Genomic DNA, 27341 nt, shown 5'->3' on the forward strand with positions numbered 1-27341 from the left:
CTTGAATGAGAAATAGGACAACAGTGAGACAAGTGATGAAAGCTGCTTAAGGCGTCTAGATTATATTATCATATCGATGTTAATTTACTGATTTTTATAACTAGTTACATGAGATATTAACAGCTGGGAAATTGGCAAGGAATATGTGAGCACTCTGTATTTTTGATATAATTCACATACAATAAAATTCATCCTTTCAAAGTGTACAATTCAGTAGTCTTTAATATATTCACAAAGTTGTGCAACCATTACTTGGACATTAATTCCAGAACATTTTCCTCACTCCAAAGAGAAACCCTCTACCCATTAGGAGTCACTCCCCTCTCCCTTCTCCCCCTAGCCCTTGGCAACCATTCCTCTACTGCCTGTCTCTCTAAACTTGCCTATTCTAGAAATTTCATGCAAATGGAATCATACAATATTTGGCCTGTTTTGTCTGGCTTCTTCCACTTAGTGTAACGTTTTCAAGTTTCATTCAATGTTGTAGCACCTATCAGTACTTCATTTCTTTTTATGGCTGAATAATATTCCATTGTATGTATAGAGCATCTTTTGTTTATCCACTCATCAGTTGACGGGAATTTGGGTTATTCCCAACTTTTGGCTATTATGAATATGAACATGTGTGCACATGTATTTGTTTAAGTATCTTCAGTTCTTTTATGTACGTACCTAAGAGTGGAAGTGCTTGGTCATATACATGGTAACTCTGTTTTAACTTTCTGAGGAACTGCCAAAGTTTCCAAAACAGCTGCACCATTTTAAACTCCTACCAGCACTGTCTTTATATTATTTTGGTTAACTTTTTTAAGGTCTGAATTGTTTCAAAATGGAAAGTTAAAAAAGTGATCATATAGCCAGGGTGCTGTGCCTTTTCTAGGAAAAGCCAACATACCAACGTCCATCCTTTCCTGGGTCCCATAGAGTGAGAGAAAAAGTGAGAAAACAAGCCCCTAGTCATTTGTACCTTTATTCTTGCTTTGGGGATCAGTTCAGTACTGGTCCGTCAGACTTGAGAGGGAAATGAAAACCTGACCATGTAACTAGGGGGTTCTTCTTCACACCAGCCTCCAGTGTCAACACTGTCTTGTTTAATGACAGCCAAAGGGACTCAGAACATCACAAGTACAGGAGTGGAGATGGGAGAAAGAAAACTGTCCCTTTGATAATTATAATTTATTAAACATAACCATGCTTCCCAGAGACTCTTCTCACTCTTCAAAAGCTGTCAAATAGCTCGAGTAGAATGACTTTCTCTTAACAGGGCACAAAGGCCAGTGACTTGGGTACAGAATAGACAATGGAACTGATTGGTGGATAGAAAGCCAAAAGACACACATACACACACAAAAAAAGCACAATCTTTTAAAAGCTCCAAGTCATTGGCTTTATTTTTACTGAATTCAGCATGGGGTGACAAAAATACATTATATCACTAAAATCGACTATTACATGCAGACATTTATCCTTTCATTCCGTGTATTCATTTTCTACTTTAAATCTGTTAAGTCATATTCATTTAAAATACATGTTTACTAACTAAATATCTCCAATTCATATAACCAAGGGTTTATAACATCTCCTTTAAAAGTTATGTTCCTTTATTATTGAGAATTTAATGGTTTAGACGGGTCTATTTTTTTTAACGCTTAGAGATTTAAATTTATTTACCAGGAACAGAAAAACAAAACATAATGTAAAAAATAGTTTTCCAGAAGCTATTTCCATCATTCTTTTCTTCCTTTTCTCCTGCAAACTGGTGGTTTATCTTTACAAGTTCTTGGTCATTCCATAAGAAAGCTGCTCTTCTTCCGGTTTCATAAGAGATGGTGGACAGTGGTAAAAAAAACCCAGTTTACTTAAATTCTAGAGTTCACTTCAGGGAGCAAGCAATGGGGTGGGATATTGGGACAGAGTGAGAGATATGGATTCTGGTGAGACTGAGAGTCATTCACAAAAATTACAGGGCTGTGGTAAAAGGAGAACAAAAAGAAACTGGGTTCCTGCTGGTGGGCAGGAAGCCAAAATGAGTAGGAATGGTGAGGTAGCAGGGCAGTGTGATGAGGCCCATAGGTGCTATGACTTCTGATAGTAAATATGAATAGAATCCAAATAATAATTACTAATAACATGTAGGTGACCAATCCTTGAGAGTTGAGGCAGAGAGAAGGAAGGATGGCATTACACCTGGTCTCTGGTTCATTGAGTTTCCCGGGCTGGTGTGTGACCATCTTGGTGAAATCATAACAAAATCATGTTTTGCTAAGGTGATCAGCTTTCATGGGGTCCTTTCTCTGCACTCTGTCCAATGATAAAGCCCACTGGCTTATGCCACCTGGAAAAGTTATTCCAAAACAGTATAGGTGAAGCATTGATGAAAATAGCCATGAAGAACGTGTTTCCAGGTAGCCTGAAACCCAGCAGACAATGTAGCTGTTGCCCAACAAACACAGAAATCTACATTGTATGCCAGGTTCATGCCCCAGACCTGGATGTTGTGCCTGCAAGCCTTCCCACATATGATTTCAACATAAATGCCCCCTGCATTCAAGATTTCTGGCATTTATCTTCTCTAACACAGGGAAAAGACAACCACAAATCACAAGTGCACTGCTGGGATGTATTTACTACAAATGAAATTTCCTTAAATTACCACATTATTCTGAGAATGCCATTTAAAAGTCAAGAGATGAAAAAGATGGATGGATGGATGGATAAGATAGATAGGTAGGTAGGTAGGTAGGTAGATAGATAGATAGATAGATAGATAGATAGATAGATAGATAGATAGATAGACAGACAGTTTTGTGACCAAATGATACCTTCCACAGGAGAGGGAGAGAGAGAAAAAACAGATAAACAATCCACAGATAAAATATCCAGATTCCTCCCCTTTGTGGTGCTGAAATCAAATGCACCTCATTACTCATAAAACCCTGATGGTTCCCACACTCCAGCTAATAATGGAAGACTTACCACCCACCCAAGAACTTAATCCTGTGTGTATATGTGTGTGTAAATCAAGGTAAAGCCTTATTATTGAGTACTTCCCAATAACCTCACTCAGGGCACTGTAACAGAAGGTAGAAGATGCCATCAGAGACCCAGTAGCCAGATGTAGCTACTGATTACAAAAGACAGGATCTACACTGGCTACTGAGCCATTGAGGGTACCTACACATTCCAGCAGCTAGATGATCCGCAGCCTTCTAGGGAGGGGCTCTGTGGAAGGAAAGAGAAGACATCAATCCTGGAAACTTATGTGGGAATGGTATTAGGTTTCAATTGCATATTTTCTTTATTGACAGTCTGACACTAACCCCATGTCTGCAGTTTAAAACAACCTCTAGATTTATTTACTTACTCAACATATGTTGATTGAGTGATATTGAGGAAAGTACCAGATACTCTCTCAGGTGCTAGAGAGCCAGCAGCAAACAAAAAAGATGAAATTCCCTGCCCTTCTAGAGCATGCATGATTGTCTGTGAGAAAATCTACAGTTGATTATTTGGCATGTTTTTGCAGTAAAATGTAAAAAAAAAAAAAAATATATATATATATATAATGTATATATTTAATGTAAAAAATAATGTGTGTGTGTGTGTATATATATATGTATATATATGAAAAACAAACAAACAAGCAAACAAAAAACCCAATCCACCATTTCATTGTGGTCTTGGAGCATTTTTGTCTGCCTTACTACACTCTAACTTGGGTAATCTAGCAATGATGCACATATGTACAATAAAGAATACTGTATATTGCAGTATATTGTTTCCTCTATAAACTGAGGATGATACAGTTATTTCTACCAAGTTTCTAAAACACCTAGGAAAACTGCAAAAAAGATACATTACAAAGTATCCAAAGCAGCATCTCACCGGTATGTCAGTTCCAAGCTTTCCTCCCATAATACCATGTAGGTATAAAAAAAGTTAGAGGATAGGTGTCTTCCTCATTGATTCATTCATTCACCCCAGAAATGCCTGCTGAGAGCCTTCTCCTTATTTTCTGCCAGGCACTGGGGATGTGACACTGAAACAAGACCCAGCACTCATGGAACTGAAAGGTGAAGATTTAAGGTGCAGGTAGGGAAAGACAAAAAGCAACTCAACAGGTACGGATGGTTATTTCCATTCCTTTTCCACAGTGAAAAGGAATGCTATTTTTCACAAGGCTTTTCATGAAAAGCCTCATTGCGGGTGTGACATTTGAGCAGATTCTTTGAAGGAGGAAGAGGAGAACTGTGCACACACCTGTGGTGAGAGAACATGGCAGAGAGAGGCGAGATTCAGAACAAAGGCCCCGCCCGAAGGGGGAAGAAGCCTGGTGTCTTGGAGAAGGCGTTCTTACATTAGCACATGACCGCTGTAGCCAATTATTGTTTTCCACTTTTAGGATTTTTTTTTAGAATGTAAATGACTATGCAAGTTTGCGCCAAGTACACACATTTTAGAATCTGACCTTCTTATGAATTTAAAATGCTTTGGCTATCACTTAGAAAAGATTTAGGAACGTTATTGTCAATTGGAAGAAAGTCTACACTTAGAACTTTACATTAGTACAAGTGGACTGAACATGAAGCTGGGTGGGAATATTTATTGCCCAAAAGGTAGCTTTTAAAAAGATGTGTTAGGCAACACTGTAAATCAACTATACTCCAATTTAAAATTTTAAAAAAATAAATAAATAGTTTTAAAATGTGTTAAGTGTAAGAAGAGATAACCAGCTTTCTGAGAGCTCTAAATATATAAATTTCAAGGGAATGATTTAACTATTTAATCACAAGTGTCTAATTTTAAGAGGGAACCCACTTGCCAAATTATAATAATAGTGTTTCACCAGGTGGTTAGCTCTTAGGAAAGGAGAAGGATGGAATTTATAAAGTGAAGTAGGTTTTTGTTTGATTGCTTGGGTTTTTTTTTCTTTTTAAATAAATTAAAAACAACTCAATCTATGAAGTATATTTTGGCATTACCTAAAAAGCCAGGGCGTACATACCAAAGTAGGAGAAAAGACTGCTTAGACAGGTTTGGCTGAATCTTACCCTCAATATAAAATAAAGCATTTACAGAACATACAAACTTACATTTCATAAACCACTGAAACTAAATGTTCATAACTATTTTTATGAATAATAAGACTAACAATTAAAGTGAGGCAAGGGTTTAGCTTGGTTAGTCTTAACACCAAAATCCAAAGGATCATCTTTTATAAATTTTGGTCTATATTTAGATTAGAAGAATGGCATTTTTAATTCTCAAAGCTCACCCTATCTATCCTCTAAATCTTCCTAAGTCAAAAGAACTATAAAGTTAAGATAGTTTTCTCCCCTTACGTTTAAATTTATCTAGGTAATACAAAAAGGAAAAACTGTAAATAAAATTTTATTAAAGGTTACTCTATAGATTAGTGTCAACCACTAACCAATAATACACATTTTAAAGTTTATTAAAATATAGAGAATATATAAGAAATATACTATAGCATAGACTCTTAACCAATAATACATTTTAGAAGTTTATAAATAAGTCAAACTAAAAATGGCAAATTACATAATTCTATTATCTAACAAGAAGACAATTAAACCCCAGGGACGGGTGAAAGAATTATAACCAAGGTACTCAATGCTCAAGTCCTATTCACAGTACAAACAAACAAAACAAAGACAATCATAATAAAAAAAAAAACCCCGTCCATGCTGGCTAAAGACCATTTATTTGAGGTACACATAATGGGAAAGAGAGTTAAAAGGGAGGAAAAGACCGATTAAAAGTTAAGCCTGCTATCTGCTGTTGGAAAGCCTGCTTGGAACTGGGATAAGGACCATTTCTTGAAACGTTAACCTAGAATTTGAAGAGCTTACCCTGCGGAATGAGAACAGGGGCAACCCATAAATCCAACCAAGAAGTAAAGAAACCCACTGATGTTTAAAGCCAAGCTGACATTCTCATCAAAGTTTCACTAGAAATTAATGAAATGCTGCTTCGTGGGTCATTCAACGAAAGGAAGAGTAGACTTCCCTGTCTTTTTAAGGGATTATCTGGATGATTCTATATTGCCTCCCCAAAGCATCCCTAACTTTAGAAATTGTAGCTTTTGGAAAGAAATTTTGACCCCAAGCACTGTACGTGGCAGTAAATGAAGAGGGATGAACAATTTCATAGCACTGCCAGAATGTTAACTTTACCAAGTCAAAATTGTAAAGTTTGGCTCTAGATGTCCCCTTCCAATCCCCATCCATGATTTTTCACATATTTTAGCACATGTACTAGCAGCCTTCTGGAACTAAATAGGAATATACGACAGCATATTTATGGATTTGACAGAACACACGCCAGTACATTACTCGAACAAAGATTTTACTTCTAACAAAAATTGCCTCCCATGGAGTAGATCTCATGTTAAGTGTTCTGACCACACATGCATTAAAATAGACAAACGGAAGCTATGTTAGCTGTTGGATATGTCTATTGCCTGGATTGTGGTGATGATAATGGGTGTTTGCACACGTAAACTCATCAAATTGTACACATTAAATATGTGCAGTTCTTTGTATATCAATGATACCTCAATGAAATTGTGTACAAAAAACAAACAGACAAACTGCCTTCCACGTGGTTAAGAACAAAAAGTCTAACTCTAACTGTAGCCCAGGAAAGAAATGCACACATATATGTCTACACAGTGTGCCGTGGGGTGAAATTATGCCCGAGGAAAAACCAACCTTTTAAATACAGGTGTCTAATTAAAGTACGTTCTTGTGAACTTGGATTCCTTTTGTGTTATGTTAGAGCATTTGAGCCAGGGTCTCACCATAACCAGCACGTGGCTGCAGCCCGTCCAAGTCTTGCATACCTGAGATCCTGTGACTACACTGACCAAAAACATTTACACCAGCTGATGGTCACTTGATTCTCATATCACTTCACTTATTTAGTAAATTGCTCGGCAAGTCAACTTGAAGATTGAGGTGAACGTTTTCTGAGATGTTGCTGCTCAAGACATTAAAAAAAAAAAATTCCCTGCCAGATAACTCTAGTCTGAACAGGCCTGGGAAGGGATGGGGTTGGCACGAGATCCTAAAACAAGCTTCTAAAGGCGAAACCACTCACAGCCCATAAAGACACACTCAGACCAGTTTTTAAAAAATAATATTTAGCAATTAGGCACATGCCTTTAATCCTTCTCAATGCAAACCAAATTTTTTTAAACAACGATTGGATGAAAACATGAATCATTTTACTTGCTAAAAGCACTCAGAGAAAAAGGATAGTTTTCACCTAAGTAACTGCCTTTTTAAGGACAAGTTCCAGAAATTAATTGCACTAAATCCACGTGCAAATATCTCTCTCTCTCTCTGTCACTCTCCCCCTCTCTCAAAGAAACTCCTAAATTCTCTTCATACAATGTTGGCAGTGTGCAATAGTGGTGAGGAATTCATCATTGGAAAAAAAACGAAATAAAATAATCTGCATTCTTCTACTAATGATAAAAAAAAGGGTATCAAAGTAAGGTGACTATTTTCTGAACCTGTAAATAATAGAAAAAACAGTTCTCCCAAGAATCCCTGATACAGACTTTTAATAACAATTAACCCATTACTATTCTATACTATTACTGGGGCCTTTCTAAATTTGGTCTCATTTCTAAGCCTTGTGCTATTTTCTAAAGGCATTGACATCACATACGCCTAACAGTGCAGGTTTCATGTATAATCAAATCTCTACCAAGCCTCCGCTTTCACTACTATACAGAACTCCTTCTGTCACCAAATGTTCTCATGGTACAAAATTCTTCGTTTGGTCTTCCTTGACTCTTCCTATCAAGTTTCACTCAGCTCAGATGCACTAAGGAGGAGCAAATCCTTGGCCTTTACATACTGCTTGCCCAGCCCCTCTTCGCCCTCTGCTGGGCCTGGCTCAAAGAGATTCAAGAAGAGTCTAGAAGGATTCTAAGGGGCCTTCCCGGAGTCCTCCGAAAAGTTAGCTGCATGCTACTCAGGGCCAGCTCCCTGATCACTCAGTCTGTGTCTCAGGCAAAAACACAAGCCAAATTGTTCTTTAATTATTTGTTTAGAACTACGTCTCCCTATAAGAATATGAGTTCTGTGAGGGTAAGGATTGAGTCCCGTTCTTTTGAGATTCCCCAGGTACTAGCAGGTACACTGGATCATAGTCATCTTTTAATAAATATTTGTCAAATAAAGAAATCTGAGTGACGTGCCTGGCACCTGTACTGATATTCTTCAAAAAACAAAATAACCTAAAACAACAGGAGACTATCTCCATTTCAGGAAAATTCTTACATTTCTTTATCCTTTAAACATTACTCACTTCCCATCTTACTTTTATGGTACTTTTCTATAATATCTGTGGGTGCTTATAGGATCAAGCTATTTGTAAAAGAGGATATTTTCCTAAGAGAAGTGCAGACTAGTGAAAGCACTCTCTCAAGGTGAACATTTCTATACAGTCCCTTGTAGCACAAGGAGAATAGCGTTGTAGCACAGAAGATGGGGCTCAGGAAGGCTATCCTAACTGCCTTCATTCCACAGGACAAGTAAACTCTGATGAAATGGAAGAATTGAGACAATTGAACAGGTAATGGCAGGGGATGGGAGAAGAGGATAGAAGGAAGAACAAAGGGAACATCCATGGGTTACAATTTCCTTTGCTTGCGATGGCTATGAAATGAAGTATGTTGTGAGCAAATGAAGCCTCTTCCAAAAATCATACACGTCTACCAGCAGCTAACATTGGGCTTCAATTATTATGAGGTCTACAGTAGCGTGTTGATTTTTTTTAAACATCTTTATTGGAGTATAATTGCTTTACAATGGCATGTTAGTTTCTGCTGTGTAACAAAGTGAATCAGCTATACATATACATACATCCCCATATCTCCTCCCTCTTGCGTCTCCCTCCCACCCTCCCTATCCCACCCCTCTAGGTGGACACAAAGCAATGAGCTGATCTCCCTGTGCTAGTTAGCATGTTGATTTTTAAAATTATGTGGTTTGTGTAAATGGCTCATACCACAAAGGAAGAGAAGGGGAGACAGCTAACAGACAAGTGTGAAGATTTGGAGGGGCTAATAAAAATGATTAGAAAATGGTGGAGTGCAACTAGAGATTATCATATTAAGTGAAGTGAGTCAGAAAGAGAAAGACAAATACCATATGATATTACTTATATGTGGAATCTAAAATATGACACAAATGAACCTATCTATGAAACAAACAGACTCACACACATAGAGAACAGACTTGTGGTTGCCCGGGGGGCTGGGGGAGGGACGGATTGGGAGTTTGGGGTTAGCAGATGCAAACTATTATATGTAGGATGGATAAACAACGAGGTCCTACTGTATAGCACAGGGAACTATATACAATAACCTGGGATAAACCATAATGGAAAACAATATTAAAAAGAATGTATGTATGTGTATAACTGAGTGACTTTGCTGCACAGCAGAAATTAACACAGCATTGTAAATCAACTATACTTCAATTAAAAAAAATTTTTTTTAATTGAATGTGTTGACCAAAAAAAAAGAAAAAAAAAAGAAGGTGGAGGGCTAAATGTAGCATATATCATACTAACTGATACTATCTGATGACCTAGCAGCTACAGCACCCACAAGACGTTTAGCAAGGAGGAATAAGATGAAAACTTGAATGGTACTTGTGTAACAAAGGGAAAATGGGAACGTTAATTGAGATTTATAGAGAAAGACTTTTCTGATATGTGTTAAATAAAGGAAAAGGGGGTAATTGGCTATTTTGAAACTTCTAGAGAATGCACCAAATATTCGCTCCCAGAGTGGGCGCCACCCAGTGGATGTGTGACCAGTTCGCCAACTGGTCATAAGGAAACAAAAAGAGTTTCAGCGGTAATAACTCAGTACAAACCAAGGGCCATGAAAAGTCTTGCCAACAGCATTTTTCTCCACCTTCTTCTCACCTTATTAGTTGATGATCCCAGTGAAGGGTTTTTGACAAGGGATGGACAGTTCTGTAGAACAAATGAAAGTGTTCAGGGAAACACTATCCATCTAATTAAAAGTCAGATTCAAAAAAATAATGGAGGAAAATATCCAAAGATTAAGCTCTTGGCTCACAGTTGGAGATGGATTTTTGAGATGGTCACAGAAGTAGTCTGGAATGGAAAAAGGAAAAGGGATACCGAAGAAGGAGGGCCATTGAAGAGAGCAAAGAGGAGAGATGTCGGTCAATACAGCCAAAAGGGAGTAGAAGAGAAGCCCAACACTCATTTACAACACTGAGGCACTCATCAATGGGGCAACAGCTTCATGGGCATCCTCTGTGAACTAGCTAGAAAAGGAAGTTTACCAGATGGAGAAAACCAGAAGGATACAGGAGGAGTGACTCTCGGGAGTTTTAAAAAAAAAGTTAGAAAAGGTGAGCATCCGGAGTCCAAGAGAAAGGGAAGATTATTCATAGGCCTGGGCAAAGTCAAGAGATGAAGGAAGGAAGTCTTTCTTCCTGTGCGGGGTCGGGGGAGCAGCAGTGGCAACCTTTATCGCTAGGTTGAAAGGGGAATTAACAGAAACAAAACTACGGTTTATAGTGATGGTAAGTAACACTGGGGAAATCTGGTTCCTCTTTCTGTGAGTGGAGAAAGAGGTCAGGAGAGGTACATGGCACTGAAGGATAGTATAACCTTGAAAGGACTGGCTCAAAGAGGACAAGAGAATGTGTGTGTGTGTTGGGGGGGCTACAGAAGTCATTTTTAGTCAAAAAGGAATAGCAAAAGCCTCTCATTTAGAGAAAAGGAGGGCTATAAGGAGCTCAGAAATGAAGGGGAACCCTCGACGTCTAATGAGAACACACTAGATGTAACATGGCAATTCTAGAAGAGCAGTCACCCTCAAGAGCCCCATGAGCAATCCAAACCACAAGACCAAGCTTTCCTGGGGTATCCTGCCTGTGGCTATACATCCCATGTAGATGTCACAAGCCAGGAATGATCCCAATTTACTAAGTCCAGAATTGCCTGCTCCCCTTCCTGACCCCATGTTCGTCCTCCTGCCTCCCATTTCTCGCTGGGAGGCAATGGCATCAAACCTGTTGAAATTTCTCACGGACAATTACTATTCATTCTGACACTCTCTTTTAAGTCCTAGCCTGCTTATTGAACTTTCTATAGTCTGGGGAACAAACTGTAAAAAAAAAAAAAAAAAAAAAAAAAAAAAAAAAGCCATCCATACGATGATAATCCTTTTCATGCTGAGAGTCAAACTCATCTTACTACTGGAAACACTAAAAGTTAATGCAAACCCTATGCTGACACAAGAGAGCTGTTATGTACATCACCACTTTTCTTTCATCTCTGCCCCTACGGAGGCCAGGACAGGCCACAGAATCAGGGATGGAATAAATGGAGGTACTTAAAAGGGCAGAATCTAGAGGATTTGGTAGATAAAAAAAAAACAAAATAAAACAAATAGGTATTCCCTAGATTGAGTTTCATACTCAGACAAAATCTTACAATCTTTGTACGCTCTTATTATTATATCTTCTGATTTCCTAAGGTTAAATGAACCTCAATAAATTTTAAAATCATGAATAAAAAGTTGAGAAACTAGAATTCTCGAGACTCGGTCAAGAAAACACGTCATGTTTTGTTTTAGATGTGCCAGTAGGGACAGACAGAAAACGCTTAAGAAAATTGTCATTTTACCAATATATCAAATAACAGGTTACAAAACAGCATTACCCAAAGTGTGTTCTTTGGAGTATTAAACCAAGAGATGACTCAAAAAAAAACCCTACAGTTCTTGGAATCTGTTAAATTTAGGAAATGTTGTAGACGTACCATATGCCCCTCTTGAAGTTTCGATACAAACATGAAAGGTTCTGAAAAGTCCTGCAGGAGAGAAACTTATTTAATGTTGTTCAACCCAGCTTTTCCTGAACTTACTGGACCACAGAATTTTCTCCCTGTCTCCTGAAAATGTGTTTTGTACTAGACAGTACTAAAGCCTATACTGGTCCCCGCACAGTTTATCACATACACTAGGGAGAAGTTTGGGTGGCCACAGACCTGTCAAGAATTCTTCTGAGGAAGCTGCCCCCAAACCAGGAATGTGAAAAGGAAGAGGGATACTGAAGACAGAGGGCCACTGAAAGCGACAGAGAGCAAGGACACATGTCAGTCAACACAACCAAAGGGAAAGGGGGTGCCGGGCATGGGCCAACCTTCTTGGCTAAGTAAACTCTAATGGCACCTGCGCCTTCAGCTCTATGCTGTTTCCTTTCAAAGCCACCAGTTTCCGTGGCTGGGACAAAACGAATGACTGTTGAGATCTTTTAAAGAAGAATTTAAAATAATACAGTGCACCAGATTTCATTTATAATGAAACACGGCAATCTTGATGGAAGCCACGGTGCGAATAATGGAATTAAGCTCTCATGTTTCCTTGTTGGTTTTACAAAGCCACCCGCTCAGTACTGTGCCATCCGTAATCAGGCCGGATGAAGGCAATCACGTAGTAAATGTCAACACCCGCTGTGTATACAGTACTGCCCAACTATCACAGTTCTTTCACATCCAAGTCTTTGACCCTTACAACAACCTTGTGAAGCCTGTGGTTGTGTTATTATCTATTTACAGATGGTGAAACAGGATTAGAGGGGATCATTGCCATGAACACCTCATATACAAATAGAAGGGACTCTAGTAACTGCTTGACAAATTGATGAGCAAAAAGTCCAGGCCAAATACTCAATGACATGAGTTTGGGGAAGCAGCAAGGTGCCATGGGGAGAATGGTGACCTCTGCCTAAGAAGATGGGGGCTCTGTGATCCAGGCAAACAGCTTGGCTTCACTGGGTCTCAGTTTGCTCCCCAAGCAAATGAGGATAATACTTACCCTACCTATAATGGGATCATTGAGATGACCCCACAAAATGAGGTTTATTAAAGTACTTTACCAATTTTCATGCATTCTGCAAATAGAAGAGATTTTATTTCTCTCACAGTGGTAGAATACGATGGTAGTATTTTCATGTCTTTGCAATCTGAACCCTGCTTCAGATGCTTTAGCCCCCATCATACAGTGAGTGCTACAGTAGTTGTGTTTAAGTGCAAATGCTAATAAACCAGGGCTGGACCAGATACTTTCTGAGCCACTTGCTTCAACACCTTGTAAACAGGAGGAACTAAAGCGATGGCAATTATTACAGTTTAACTTTGGTTTCTCATCTGTACTAAAAGGTTACATTTCTATCCCCAAACCATTAAAACTTCATCAGTTTTTTTCTCCTAAGAGATGCTAAGTTTTTATTTTGCCAAATAAGGGCATTTTTAAACCCCTCCATCTATAAAAATGATTTCTCATTTTTTTTAGGTTTTTTTTAAAATTAAGAACTAACACAATAAACTGCACATATTTAAAGTGTACAATTTGATAAGTTTTGGCATACATATGCACCAATGAAACCATCACCAGCATCAAGACAATGAAATTATCCACCAGCTCCAAAGTCTCCTCATACCCTTTAGTAATCACTCCCACCTGCCCCCTCACAGCTCCCCCACTCCAAGCAACCACTGATCTGCTTTCTGTCACTATAGATTGCTTAGCATTTTCTAGAATTTTATATAAATGGAATCATACAGTATGTACTTTTTTGGGGGGGTCTGGCTTTTTTCACTTAGTGTAGGGTCATCTGTGTTGTTCACTATATCAATAATTCACTCCTTTTCACTATTGAGTACAACCCATCATATGGATACACCACAATTGATTGATCCATTTACCTGCTGGTAGACATTAGGGTTATTTCCAGTTTTTAGCTATTACTTACAAAACTGCTGTAAACATTCATGTACAAGTCTTCATAGGGACACAGGCTTTCTTTTCCCTAGGAGTGGAATATCTGGATCAAATGGTAGGTGTATGTTTAACATTTTAAGAAACTGCCAAACTGTCTTCCAAGATGTTTGTACCATTTTACACTTGGACCTACATGTATTATGAGAGTTCTAGATCCTCCAAAAACTTGCCAACACTTGGTATAGTCAGTCTTTTTAACTGCAGCCATTCAAATAGGTGTGTAGTGGTATCTCATTGTCTTTTTCATTTGCATTTTCCTAACGACTAACGATGTTGAACATCTCTTAATGTGCATATTTGTCATTTGTATATCTTCTTTAGTGAAGTGTTTGTTCAAACCATTTGCCCATTTTTTCTATGTTGTTTGTTTTCTAATTATTAAAAACCCCAGTTTTTTTTAACAGATGGTACAAGACTGGTAACTAAGAACTCAGTCAAAATTTTACATAATTCATGGGTACCCAAGAGGATAAAAACTTCACAATGATTATTTTCTAAAACCTATGCTGAACTAAAATATTCTCTAAATGTTATGACAAACTTGAAATTCTTCTAAAGCTTGAAAAGAACTTTATTTTTTATCAGTATTGCTGCTAAGTCTACACAAGTTCAGAACTTAGGAAAAAAGTAATTATATTTCCATGTATTCTACTAGTACCTAAACCATCTTAGTTCCTCCTCAGTGCATTAGCTGAAAATCACCAAAGTTTCTGTCTCTAAACCACATTTCACACTTTGTACTAATTATATTCTAATCCCATAAGATCCCATTTTCCAAAAATAATTTTTTTATGTCAGACGTGTGCCTACATTCAAAAAGTGACAAAGGCCAAAACCTCTGTCATGTTGTTTGCGCAAACAGTCACAGCTAAAATGTGATTTGCAAGCATGAAGAAGAATTCTCCTTTAAGATCTGTAGAGCAGGCTGGATTTGAGGGCTGCTACGGGCTTTCCTTTGAGGAAAAGCAGGCCCAGTTCTGCTGTGCAGGGCCATCGGTTCGCAGCTCAATTGTTACAGTTGATGTGGGTTTCCTTTTAGATGCCTGGAAAATGACTCTGCTGACCACATCCACATTCTGAAATACTTTTTGAGAACTTGTAACCAAACTGCAGGAACTGACTCATTTTGCAGTGCCCAGCTACCACACAATCGTACCAGAATAGACTCCAGTCAAAAGCAGAAATAGCAAGGTCTTAGAACACAGGCAACAAATTGCCTATTTATATGGGGGAAGAAAGGGGGAAATCCCAGGGTGCATGGGGCAAAACGGCTCAAGCCCCGGGAGACCATGAGACGTGACCAGCCTGAGAGGAAGGACCGAACAGAACACATGACTTCATGGGCAATATATGTGCTTCCCTCAAAGCTAGAAGTCATAGGCTGATAGAAAAGGAACCTTAATGTCTAGCTCTCCATAGTCCACCTAGAAAGTAGATTCAGTTGAGAGAGATGTATGCAGGAGGATCTGGGGGGAGATGGTGTCTTGAATGCCCATTCCTGAATTCCTTGCTCAGGAAGTCAGCAGCATGCCCCTCATCTCCCAGGACATGAGCAAAAACGGACATCCTATCAGGGATACCAGAAAGAAGTCAGGCCAGGGCCCGGGGACACCAGGGCTTAGGACCAGAGAGATTTGCCAGTACCCTGAGGCTCCCCTACATCCTTCGTTATCCGTTTCTACATCTTTCTCAGCTCCCAACGCGGCTCATCCAAGTGGGTCAGCTTCCTCATGATGTGCGAACTCTCACTCCCTCTCTCAGTGCAGAGTTCCTACCTTAGGGGGAAGATGGAAAGGAGCAAACTAGGCCCTCCTCCACGAAACACTCTATGTTCCCAAGGTACTGATTTCTCCTCCCCACAAGTGAAACTGTCATTCTCTCAGTCAGTTTCAGCCAGAGGAGGTAAGGAAATCCGGTCCAGTTGAACTAAACTATAAATCACAAAAGCAATAACTCTTTTCTGCAGGTGGGTTCCTGGCTAAAAGAATATGAATGTTAACCCAAATGCATAACTAACTAGTCAGGCTAGGTCAGGCTAGGTGATAAAAGTTAGATGGGAAGTCTCAGGTGATGTAAAGTAAGATAAACCTGGACCATACCTCCAAAGAGCTACCAAGTCCCTGCTAAGCCCTGGTTGTTATCAGGCCTGGTGACATGGTCCAAGGTTGATAAAATGACCTATATATACATTTTATGTCTCACCTCACTGAGGCCATGTCTCTTAACATGTAAACTCCCAGATAACAGAAATTATACCTACTTTATACAAAAGGTAGGACTTTTAATATCAGATTATGAGAGTAAGAGAATGACAAGGGGCTGCAATTCATTTACACCAATCAACTCTATCTTTAAGAAACTGCAGAAGTGTTTTCTTCCCAACTGGTCAACTGCTTTTATTTTCCCATGATCCCCTTCTGCCTCCAATTGTGAAAATGAACACTGTGTGACATGACTTTTTAACCCGTATCAAACAATAAATTTTCATACAGAATTCTAAGAGGGAACCTATCAATTGATTGAACAGAAAACTAGGGGCTACAAAAACCATTTTGAACACAGAATTACTTAAAAACCACGCAGTTCAAAAGCCTAAACTATTTCTCACCGAGTGTAAAATCAGCAAAGACACGCCCCATCAAAAGTGCGTTTGGGGCAAGTATAAATAGAATCGAAGCATCCCACTGCTAGAAAACTGAGTAACCTCACGCCTCTGAGGAATAGATACGACAGGAAAAAATTACCCACTTTTGGATCTTTAGCTGATAAGGAGTTGATAGCTCAACTTTATCTTTCTTTACCAAGGTTTTCATATCATCATAATTTAAATGAAAAAAGTAGCATTTTCCCAAAAGAGTGCCCTGCACAACTTGTACACACTCTGGTCATGAGGCACAATGGGCTGGACTCCCCAGGTTCCCTGCAGAAATCACCTGTCCCTTCGGAACACCATCCTCCTTTTCTTCTGTTATCGTCTCCCACCTTCTAGCAGCTTCTTACTATGGCCAACAGGGCCCTACGCAATCTGCAATTCACTACACCTCCAGACCTCATCGACTACTTTCCCACGGGTAAACCTCTGCACAAATATCACAACATCAGAGAGGACTTTCCTGTCAGCCCTAGATAAAGCAGCTCTTTCCCGGGCCCCTGGGTACGACCTCTCTGTTGGACCAGGTTTTATTTTTTCTCTCTAGCACCTTCTAACGCCTGGCATCTACTTATTGGTTCAATCACTGTCAGCCTGCCCCCTCCATGCAATCAGGGACCTTGTGCACTGCTGTATTCCCAGACTAGGAACACCATCTGGCATGCAGTAGGTATGCAATACATTTTTGTAAAGTGAACATCTCCCACCTGACAGCTTGGCCAATTGTTCTGCTACAAGCTTATGAGGTCTGGTTGGCACGTGGGACACTTTTTGTTAACATCTTATCAAATACCCCATACTTCAAGGGCCAGGTGGACAGTGTGAAGAGAAATTAGGCAGGGGTTGGGGAAGAAAGAACAGTTTCTTTATACTCTCCCTGCTCCCCAAGGATAGAAGATACAGGAGAATCTTTCAGAAAAGGTAGAAATTTACTATCTTTATCGACCTAACTTGTCACAAACAGTCCTTACTTGATCTAGCTCAGAGAGAAAGAGCCCTGAGATCGGGAGCCATCCTTTTAGAGGTTGAATGATTTTGTTTTTAAATTTACATTCACATTTCCTTCCATTGGGCCATATATACCTACTGTTGATGTAGACTTCGCATTTCATGCTAAGAGATATAAAGCATTTTCATCGCCTTTGTTGCTGTGGCCAAACCTGTATCAGAAAACACACAAAGTTTGTGCCATTACAAAGAGTTTGAATGGTTAGTTACGTGTTTTTCAAAAACTATGCAAAATAACACCCAAGTTTAAATCACTGCTAAATCACACGTAAAGATGATGACCCAGTCTGCCTTGAGGAATAGTATTCCTAACTGCAGCATGGTACCAAGTAACACTTCTTGAAGAGTTAGTAGTATAAACCCTCCTCCCTATCCTCATCTCCCCCAAAGAGAGGGTATCCCTCATTTTTCCCGCCTTTACTTGGAGATATTTTCAAAAACTCATAATAAATTTAATCGAGGGCAGAACAGGACTTTTTACGTCCACATTGGCTTAAATACTATTTAAAAATGATTTTCCAAGACATCGTTGTGGAGGCCTTTGTTGTCTCTTAATTTTCTTCAGAGAAATGAGTCAAAAGCTTGGGGGAATTCTTAGACCGGATTTACTGACAGATTCCCTACTATGAGCCCTTCTTCCACCACCATTAAAAAAAGAAAGAAAAACCATTTCTCTGCATTATTTTCCTGTCATGAGTCCTTTTTTCCCCCTTACTTTAAAAAAGAAGTCCGGCTGCCAAAGGAAGATGCTTAAAGTCTTTAATGAATGTCAGTCTGTGAAATGTGCCTTGCCTCCAAGATGGCAAAGGATCAAATAAAAGATGTAGTCACTAAGGTGAAAGGAACAAAGAGTGAGTTGGTAGTTACTCCTCCTTCGTTCCCCTAATGGACCCTCCACCCCGTCCTTTCTTTCATGTGTCTGCAGGTAGGCGTTGAATGAGTTACACGAGAATACGGATAAATGAATGAATGAATGAAAAAATGAACGAATGAAGACAGATATGCTTAATATATCCTCCCATGGGCAGGCTCAGTCCAAGGCCAAGAGAATTTTTAAAGAGATTTCTAAGCACTCAGAACCCACGGGCTACGGTGACCTGCCCTTGCCTTCTAAACCAAATTCTTAACCTATATTTGAAAGAGGAGGAAATTCTCAAGGTGAAACCCCTTTCCCATATTCTGAAAATTAACTCCTCATCCAAACAAAGGGCTTTATGCACATAGATGGCTTCTTATAATTCTTTACTTACAAATTCTGCCCCTCTAGATTACACCCAGAATGAGATGGAGATAAAGGAGAAAATATTAGTAATCACAGATTCTTACTCATTTTATTTTCTATGGATGAATGCTATACCGATAGAAGAATCTCCAGAAAGGCTGATGAAAGTGCATCCTTAGGACCCGAAACACATACTTCTCCCTTCCACCCCCATTTTCAAGTGAAAACATTAGAGAATAAAATAGGGGAAGTTACATGAGTAAATGTGTTAGTGCATGAGATCAACTGAAAACAAGGAATTCCCCTCTTGGACTTCAGTGGCCTAATTAAAACTCATAAAACACAAATGACTAAAACTGTTCCCAGAGATCTGTGTAATAAGAAGCAGAAAAAGTCAATTTTGTATTTCAATATTGAGAGGGCCAGGCCTGGAAGATGTGACACTTCGCAGAATAGAGATGAGAAGACCATTTCTGAGACTTTCAAGTTCAATCAACTTTTATTCTGCTTTTCTGCCAGAAGTACTTACCATCTGTACTGGTGACATCTTATTTGGATGTAGATTCTGGTCCCACAGCTTATCAGCTGAGTGGCCCTAAGCACATTCCTTTACCTCTCTGTGCCTTAGTGTCCTCATCTATGAAATGGGCATAATAATTGCACCAATGGGTTGTCAAGAGGATTAAACAGGTCAATGTGGGTAGAGTACTCACAACTGTGCCTACCCAGAACATGGGAAGTGTGCCAGAAATGGCAGCCACCATTATCATCACTGTTTTGCTTAATCTGGTGTGAAGAAAAACATATAGCTTAGAATGGATCCACAGGCTTTGAGACTAAACTGAAGTCTGTTCCCGAAAGGATCTGGGAAGGAACTCAAGCATGTTAAGTACCATTATTCCAGGGACCACAGTATGTGCTTTACATGTGTTATCTCATGCCACAGCCCTGGAAGCTAAATACTGATGCTCCATTCTCTGGGGCTTACGGACATAAATGGGATAACTTACTCAGCTAGCAAGGGGCCAAGTGAGCTTAAAGCACAAGTCTACTTATTTCCAAAGCCTGGGCCTCTTAGGGGGCAAACACATCAATGGGTGCTGTGAACAGGTACCGTCTTGGGGTCATAGGAACCACTGTCACATACTTGATACTCACTGGAAAATGTCTGGATGTCTGGAGGTTTTTTTCAGGTAATCAGAACTTTGAAAGCACCTTGTAACGTTTTGCTGGGCCTGTACAAAGTCACTCAGTTTCTCTCATTGTTAAGAACTCTAGTCTCACTTTATATATATCACACAACTAATTGAGAGAAATCAATGGGTTTTCATTTGAAAAGTCTTTATCCATCTGCTTTAAGAAAGGTGGGAAAACTAAGCTTTCTTCTAATACCACCACCAGCCATGGGCTTTCAGTAAAACAGGTGCTTAAGGAGAATTAAACTCTTCCAAGGCAGAAAGGGAAGATCATTTAAAATAAAACCTTAGATTGCCTTTCATAATCAATGACTCCATCTTCTACCTTAAAGTAACCAGTTACACTTCGTTTTTAAGCAAGTTATTACTTTGTTAGATTGACCATTTAAAAGAAAGCAACTAGAAACTATTTTGCTATTAAAATATAGCTAAGAAAAACAAAATGTCTCAATTATATTGACTTAACAAAAGTATTTTATATTCAACTTTTATATGCATCTAATCTGTTTTAAGAATTTAAAGAAAAAAAGAATTTAAAGAAAATCAACTCTATGAGCGTTCTAATGATGTATATACGTGACCACATTATTTATAGTTAATAATATCTATGTATTTTTCAATTTTATATTTTAGATTAACCTAAATACTTTGGAATGTATAAACTAGAATAAATATAGGGTAGAAAGACAATAGGTTACACAGTTGAGAATTTAAGAACTTGAGCCAGGAAATGTCCAAGATTAAATCATTTACATTCTTTAATATGTAGAATGATTGTTTTATATTAATTTTTTAAATTTTTTCAAAGGAAAAGAATAGCAAGTAGGCGAGTTTAAGATGTTTTCACTGGAATAAATGTTATGTATTGTTCTCCAGTTCCTTATCTAAATTGAAGGTAATTCATAAGATACAAAAGTATTTTACTTTGCATGTTTCCCTTAGTAATTTAAAATTGTCTTGATTTTAAAAATACTCAATGATTATATTCAAATTTGGCTAAGTTTCCTCTCCTGAATGAAGACATGGGTTCTCCAAATTCTGATTGCACAATCGAAACAGTTTGTTTAAGAAAAAGAAATTCTCGTGGTTGTGAATATAAAAATAACTAACAGTAAGAAAACTCCAATGGGCAGAAAAAATTTCATTATTTATGATAGTCTGAGATTGATAGGAGGGAATGAGTTTGACTAAGGAGATCAAAGAGAAGTAAATCTAGGACCCTTACATTTGTTCAAAGATAACATTACTGCTAGTATTTGACTGAAACGCCAAACAAATAAATAAGTAAAACATATACTATGTCAGACAGAGATAAGTGCTAAGAAGAAAAATTAAGCAAGATAGTGGGATAGGGAAGTTGGGAAGTAGAATGGGGAGGTTGCTATCAGCTTGGAATGAATTTTTATCCTTAGAAATATAGAGGTATTGGAGAGACATCTTATACACTTCTTTGAGAAGTATTGTTAAAAGTATCCTTTTGTGGATTCAGGGTCATGCAGCACAAGGTCCACAGGGACCCTTGCTGTGTCCAGTGTGGCTCCCACGCCAAGGAGTTCACTCCCTCTGCAGTGACCCGTGTCCTTCTCAGAGCCCAGACCTCCTGCTGGGTTAAGGGCCCAGGAAATGTCTCCAGAAAGAGACTCTTCCCACTATTCCAGATCATTTCCTTGGGGCGGAGGAAAGAGTTATTTTGTGCATCTTCATTTTTCAAGATAAAGATGTCAGGCTGACTGCTGATGGAGATCCTGTTGGGAAGCCTATAAAGAGATAAAGAGCCTCTCAGAGCCCTGGGACACCCACCCTCCCACCGAGGAAAACCTGTTCTAAGCATTCCGCGGCAGGCCCCTGGTAATGACCATGGTGGTGATGTCTGATGACACCAGGAGCGGGGTGACTAGGAATAAACAGCTGAAACGCCCCTGTGACTCAGTCAAGAGTTCCAGTGCCACATGTTCAGGCCTCCCTCATACCTGAAGCAGACTCATTAAGAGCAAACCTCAGCCAGACTGCTTGCTTCCCAATCTTGGCTCTATCGCTTCCTGGCTGGGACACTTTGGGTAAGTTGCTTCACCTCGTTTCTCCATGTAAAATGGGGATTAAAAACCATATTGGCCCTCTTCGGTTTTTGTGAAGATTAAGTAAGTTAATATATGTAAAGCATTTTATACCAAAACACATCTACTGAGCATCTGCCATGTGCCAGACACTGTCCTAGATGCCAATGATTCGTTTAGAGCAGTGCCTGGCATATAACGTGAGCTCAACGTATACCAGTAATGAGAGGTCTACAAATCCTTATCTCACTCTCAGATTGATTATTATGATGACGATTTTATAAAGATAATAGGGTAACTATTCTATCTATATAAAACTCCAGCACTCCAAGATCAAACACATTAATAATTTCTACAGTAAAACATAAAAACATCCTACTAATTGGGATAAATAAAGACTATAAACACTGGCTTCATGTCAGTTTAGGTCAGGATTTGCTACCAAATTTTTTACATTAAAATCTTTTGGTTTTCAGACCTTTTTGGATTTCAGAAGCGAGCGACGGTGGACCTATATAGTAAATAAGGGGCAAAACCCACTGAAGTCTTCTTTTCCTTTCTAACTTCTGGACATGCTGATGACCAAATAAACAGTCAAAACCATTTAGGAGTAGAAAATAGGAAGCCCTTCAGGCATGGGAAATCCACAACTGCATAATTAATCTATGCCAAATATAATCTAAACAATTCCTCCTCCCCTCCAAATAGAGTGTGCCATAAGCTTCTCAGTCAACCAATTCATTTCCACAAACAACAGGTCTCAAACAATCTTTAAGGGTTTTTAAAAGTAACTTTTGAATATAGGATAATATACTTAAGTTTTACCACTATTTTAATAGTACAACCCTATCTTTCCTATGGAAAAAAGACAAGCTACTAAATGATTTAAAAAATTGACTTAAAAACATGGACCTTCAAAGAATACAGGATGCTCTGTAGTCCATCTAGGGGAGATGAATAAATGTTATGCCAAAGTGGTAAACTATCCTGCTACCGAAGGAATTTTCTCCACATTGCATTTAAGGAAATATTTGCAGCTCTTGAAGAGCTATACAATAACTAGTTCAAGATGTTTGCACTGCTGGTCAGCACTGGATAAAGGATTTGCACAAACGCATGGAAACCGACTTCTCTTGCCTCTTCATTACCCCCATATGTTGTTATTTATCTTCCCCAGCTTCTCTGACCCCTTTCCACTTATTTTATACTCAAGTAGTGCTTTGTTCATGACCTATGTTTACCACTCCCATGGCGATCGGTACACAAAGGCAAGTCAGGAAGACATGGAACGAACGGAGATACTTTTATTGCTTCATGCTTTTTTCCCCTTTTCATTATCCTCCTACTCAGTGAGACTGTAGTGGGAGGTCTGAATGACATTTGCAAACCGAGAACTTAAAGCTACATTTCAACACCCAGCCCCTCAGTTGTTATAGGAACAACACTATGAGGCTTATCTAGGTTCTGACAAACAGCCACTTGTTCCGCTAGTGATTAAAGTTCCCCCTTCCAATCAAATATATACACATATACATATCCATACCTCGAAACATTTAGTCGGGCAGAACTGTATACCACACCAAAAATGTAAATACAAGCCCAAAGGGAAAGTGTTTATATTCCCAGATTTGCAAATATCAATAGTACTTAAGAGAAGTTATTCTGAGGTCTGTCCCTTGACCTGAGTCCCTTCCGTTTGTAGCTTTACGTACCCACCAAGACAAAGACATGTGCATACCATTAATGTCTTTTAACAAAGTATACAAAACTTTTAAGACTCTCCATAACCCCAGAGAATTCAGGGCAATGCTCTGTTATTTATTTTACATGTATTTTTTAAAATTAATAAATTGTAACAGAGAGGAGCACAAAGAATTGAAAACATGAAGATCTAAAGAAATGCTTTTGGAATATACTTTTTAGCATTTACTGTTTCAACCTGCTTCTGTCATATTTTTGTCATTCAAAACAATGGCTTCTAAATGGATGAGTAAAACCTAAAAATTACATAGAGGCTTTTTTCCATTAAGCATGGCAGTGTTTAGACAGATTATTAAATCACCATGTTTCTCCCAAGTATTTCCATGAAATACAGAGCTGAAAACAATTGTGAATCACTGAACACAAACTAGCAATCAGATATAAATTACCTGTAAATATCTTAATGTTTTGTCACCACTTTTCTGTCTTCAAGACTTTGAAACCTATAAATCCATGTACTTCAAGAAAAAGAGTAGCATTTTTCCATATCCTTAGCCACACTTTAATTAAGTCAAATAACTTGTAATATTAACAAGTTTGGATCACCAGTCTGATTTATTGGAGGACCTGCCCTTAACGGCCATGCTTACCTTGCTTTTTATCTATTTCTTTGAAAATAAATACTTCTACAGAAGTCTTGAGAGCTATTAGTCTGAGAAAAATGCTCCCAAAAATTCTCAAAGTATATAAGCAGGAAAAAAAGACCAATTAACAGATCCCACTAGATTCATCTTCCTTCCCTCCACCCTCATCTCACTCTAGTGCCAACAAGAGAAACTGTAGAACTGCTATCCTGTTTTTTATTATACATTTTCCCCTTTCGAGTTAAGGATTTCAAGATTTTGAAAGAAACAGAATGAAAACCCAAAGTCAGAAATGCAGATTCAACTCTCAATTTGAAATAATGTACTTTAAAAAGTAAATAAATAATATTGTATCCTCTATAACCCTAAACTTACAATTCTGTCACTAATAGTTTTAATTATATATATTCATATTCATAAAGGGAGATCACCAAAATTACCTACATGTTTGCTAGCAGTTAAAGGACAAAATATTTTTCCATCTGATTCTATAAGTGGACATCACATGATTACTTCTATTGACCAATAAGAAACTGATAAAATCAGGTAGCCACCCTCCATTCTAGTTTTATTTTCTTATTTTATTCAACTTTTCCACCACAATCATTCTTAAGAAGCCAAATCAAGAAATCAGACACTCATGCCTAATATAACATTGTGTTTCCTTACCGTTCATGAACAAGAACCTATTTTATATATATATATATATATATATATATATATAACACAATTACTCAAAGCATTATTGTATTTTTCTGGAAATTTAAACATAGGGGCAGCTCAGATTTAAGATTAGAAAACTGAATTTAAGGTTCCGGAGAAAGAGAGACACAGGCACACCAGTAAGAACTGCTAATCATGATATCTCAAAACATCTCTCAAAAATGAACCATGTAGAAATAAACCTTCTACTGTACTAATGTAATCAAAGAGAACAGTCTTAAAATTCATGACACAAGTGTAAAAAAAAAATCTGTTACCATCTTAATCTGCCTTTCACAATCAGTAGGAAATTTTTCCAATGCATTACTTAAACTATCATTTTGTAGAGCTCTAACTAAATTCTTGACATCCTAGTGCAGAAGGACGGAAAGGAGGGCAAGTTGACTAATTCTGAAAACATCCCTTTAAATATCTATCACACATACTGTTCAGACTAAATGGAAATCTATATCCATGGAATGTTAATGCCACAACTCTACCAGAGAACCCATTTTTATTTTCTTCCCCCTCATAAAAAGAAAAAGGTGGCGGGGGTTCGGGGAGCCAAGCTGGTTGTATTACATATATTTGGCTAACTGGTAACGCTCAGCTCATCTTTGTTAATTACCTGGCTTCTTCTCAGCCTTTATGCTGTATTCTTGGGCTGCTCCTTTTTTAGAATTCCTCACTCTGTTTATGTGTTCTTTGGTTCAACACAGTTGTTAGGGGTCTGTGAACAATTTTACAATTCCCACACACACCATATGATATCTATTAGGGAGCAATGCCACTTTTCACTTACCAATTCTGGATAAAGCAGTATTTCCTGGTGACAGAATGCTGCTGCTTCCGTTCGCTAAAACTCCCTCTTCACAGCTTGATAAATCTGATTAGAAAATGTCTTTGTTCCAGATCACACGAGGCGCTTTGCTTTTTTCCTACGAAAGTTTTCTAAAGAGTTATCTGCATTTCATTCCTGTGACAAAACGAATAAGAACAAGGGGGGTAGGGAGGGAACAGGGAGTAAGTCCACACAAGTTCCTGGCAAAGATTTTTAGCTGCATTTTTCTGAGTTTAATCAGTAAGCTACATTAAAGTGACAGTTACCAGTTCAGGGGGCCAGAGTTTGATCAAGGCAGCCACAACCAGTTTGGGTATCTTCCACTGATGTGCAGACCCCAAGGAAGTAGTCCCTTGGTCATCTATCACATGTGGCTGAATCACTGGACACCCGTCGCCCCCCCTCCCCCGCCCCTGTTGAGCAGCAGCCCAGGCAGGAGAGTGGCTGGTCGCCCGAAGCGGGACCTCTTATAGGGACCCGCCAATTAGCTGTTGACCAATCGCAGGCAGCACCTAGTACCTAAGTCACATGACAGGGCAGTCCCTATGACTGCAGGATTTCTGAATTACTGGGGTTACACAAAGGACACTCATTCAGGAAAAGAGAAAAAAAAAAAAAAAGCCATAAGCCGAAACAGAAAACGCCCAGGCTGTGACAACTCCGGCTTTAAAACAGGGAACACCCTAGGCTCACACAGACAGACAAAAAGCCACAACCAAGCCAGGATGGAAATCAGCGGAATGCCTGGCACATATTAAAAAATAATCGCAAAGCAGAGGCTGAGCTTACAAACCCGCTTCAGCTATAAATCTACTCCTCCTTCCCCTTCCTCTTCAGTCTCCCCAGCAATTTCACATTCTCAACTTCTTTATTCTAAAAAGCTCCGGTGAGCCTCTGCAAAGCCGCTGGAGGAAAAATGGGTGAGACACACGAGCCCCTGCTCTTCTCAGCCCCTCAAAATACCCCTGAAGGAGATTCAAAGTCTGCCGTGAAAAAGTTCCTTAAACGAAATACACGTCTCGCAAAAAGGTTGCATAAATCAGGCAAAATTAAACATGGTCAGGACAAATTTGCACGGTAACGACCAAATCATCTGTCTCTCCCCCTTTCTTTCCCTCTCATGTAATCATTTTGGACTGTTCACATCAAGAACATTCTTGTTAAGTAAATGAGCCCCCCGCTTAGCGAACTAGCTACCAATTTACTTATTTTAACACCCCCAATGTATTTCTCAAATTTTTTTTATTATATCTTAGGAAAAATTCAACTGTGAACACCCCTACCATTTCTTTGCCCCCCACCCAGAATGGTACTTACATTTTTCCTTTGTTTGGGTCTGTCAGTTTCTCCCCCTCCCCCGACATCTGAAGCCAAAATATGGGCTCAGCTTCAACCTTCAAACCTAAAAGGCCCTATTTTGATCGTGCAAGGCTGCAACAGCTCGTCCTCTGAGGCA

General features: G+C 38.8%; 1 long non-coding RNA gene across 3 annotated transcripts; it reads right to left on the bottom strand.

Moving 5' to 3' along the window:
* Window positions 1–1519: 1519 nt before the first annotated feature.
* Window positions 1520–27341, bottom strand: LOC133082311 (uncharacterized). Of its 3 annotated transcripts, none has more exons than XR_009698936.1 (5): window positions 27203–27341; window positions 25847–26020; window positions 17605–17677; window positions 3179–3222; window positions 1520–2335 (listed from the first exon to the last, which is right to left on the bottom strand). It is a non-coding gene; the product is annotated as an uncharacterized LOC133082311 (long non-coding RNA). The 3 variants fall into 3 exon arrangements; XR_009698937.1 differs by having other exon boundaries at window positions 17601–17677; XR_009698938.1 differs by lacking the exon at window positions 27203–27341 and adding an exon at window positions 26152–26290.

The sequence above is a fragment of the Eubalaena glacialis genome, chromosome X (genome assembly GCF_028564815.1).
Source record: "Eubalaena glacialis isolate mEubGla1 chromosome X, mEubGla1.1.hap2.+ XY, whole genome shotgun sequence".
Lineage (NCBI taxonomy): Eukaryota > Metazoa > Chordata > Mammalia > Artiodactyla > Balaenidae > Eubalaena > Eubalaena glacialis.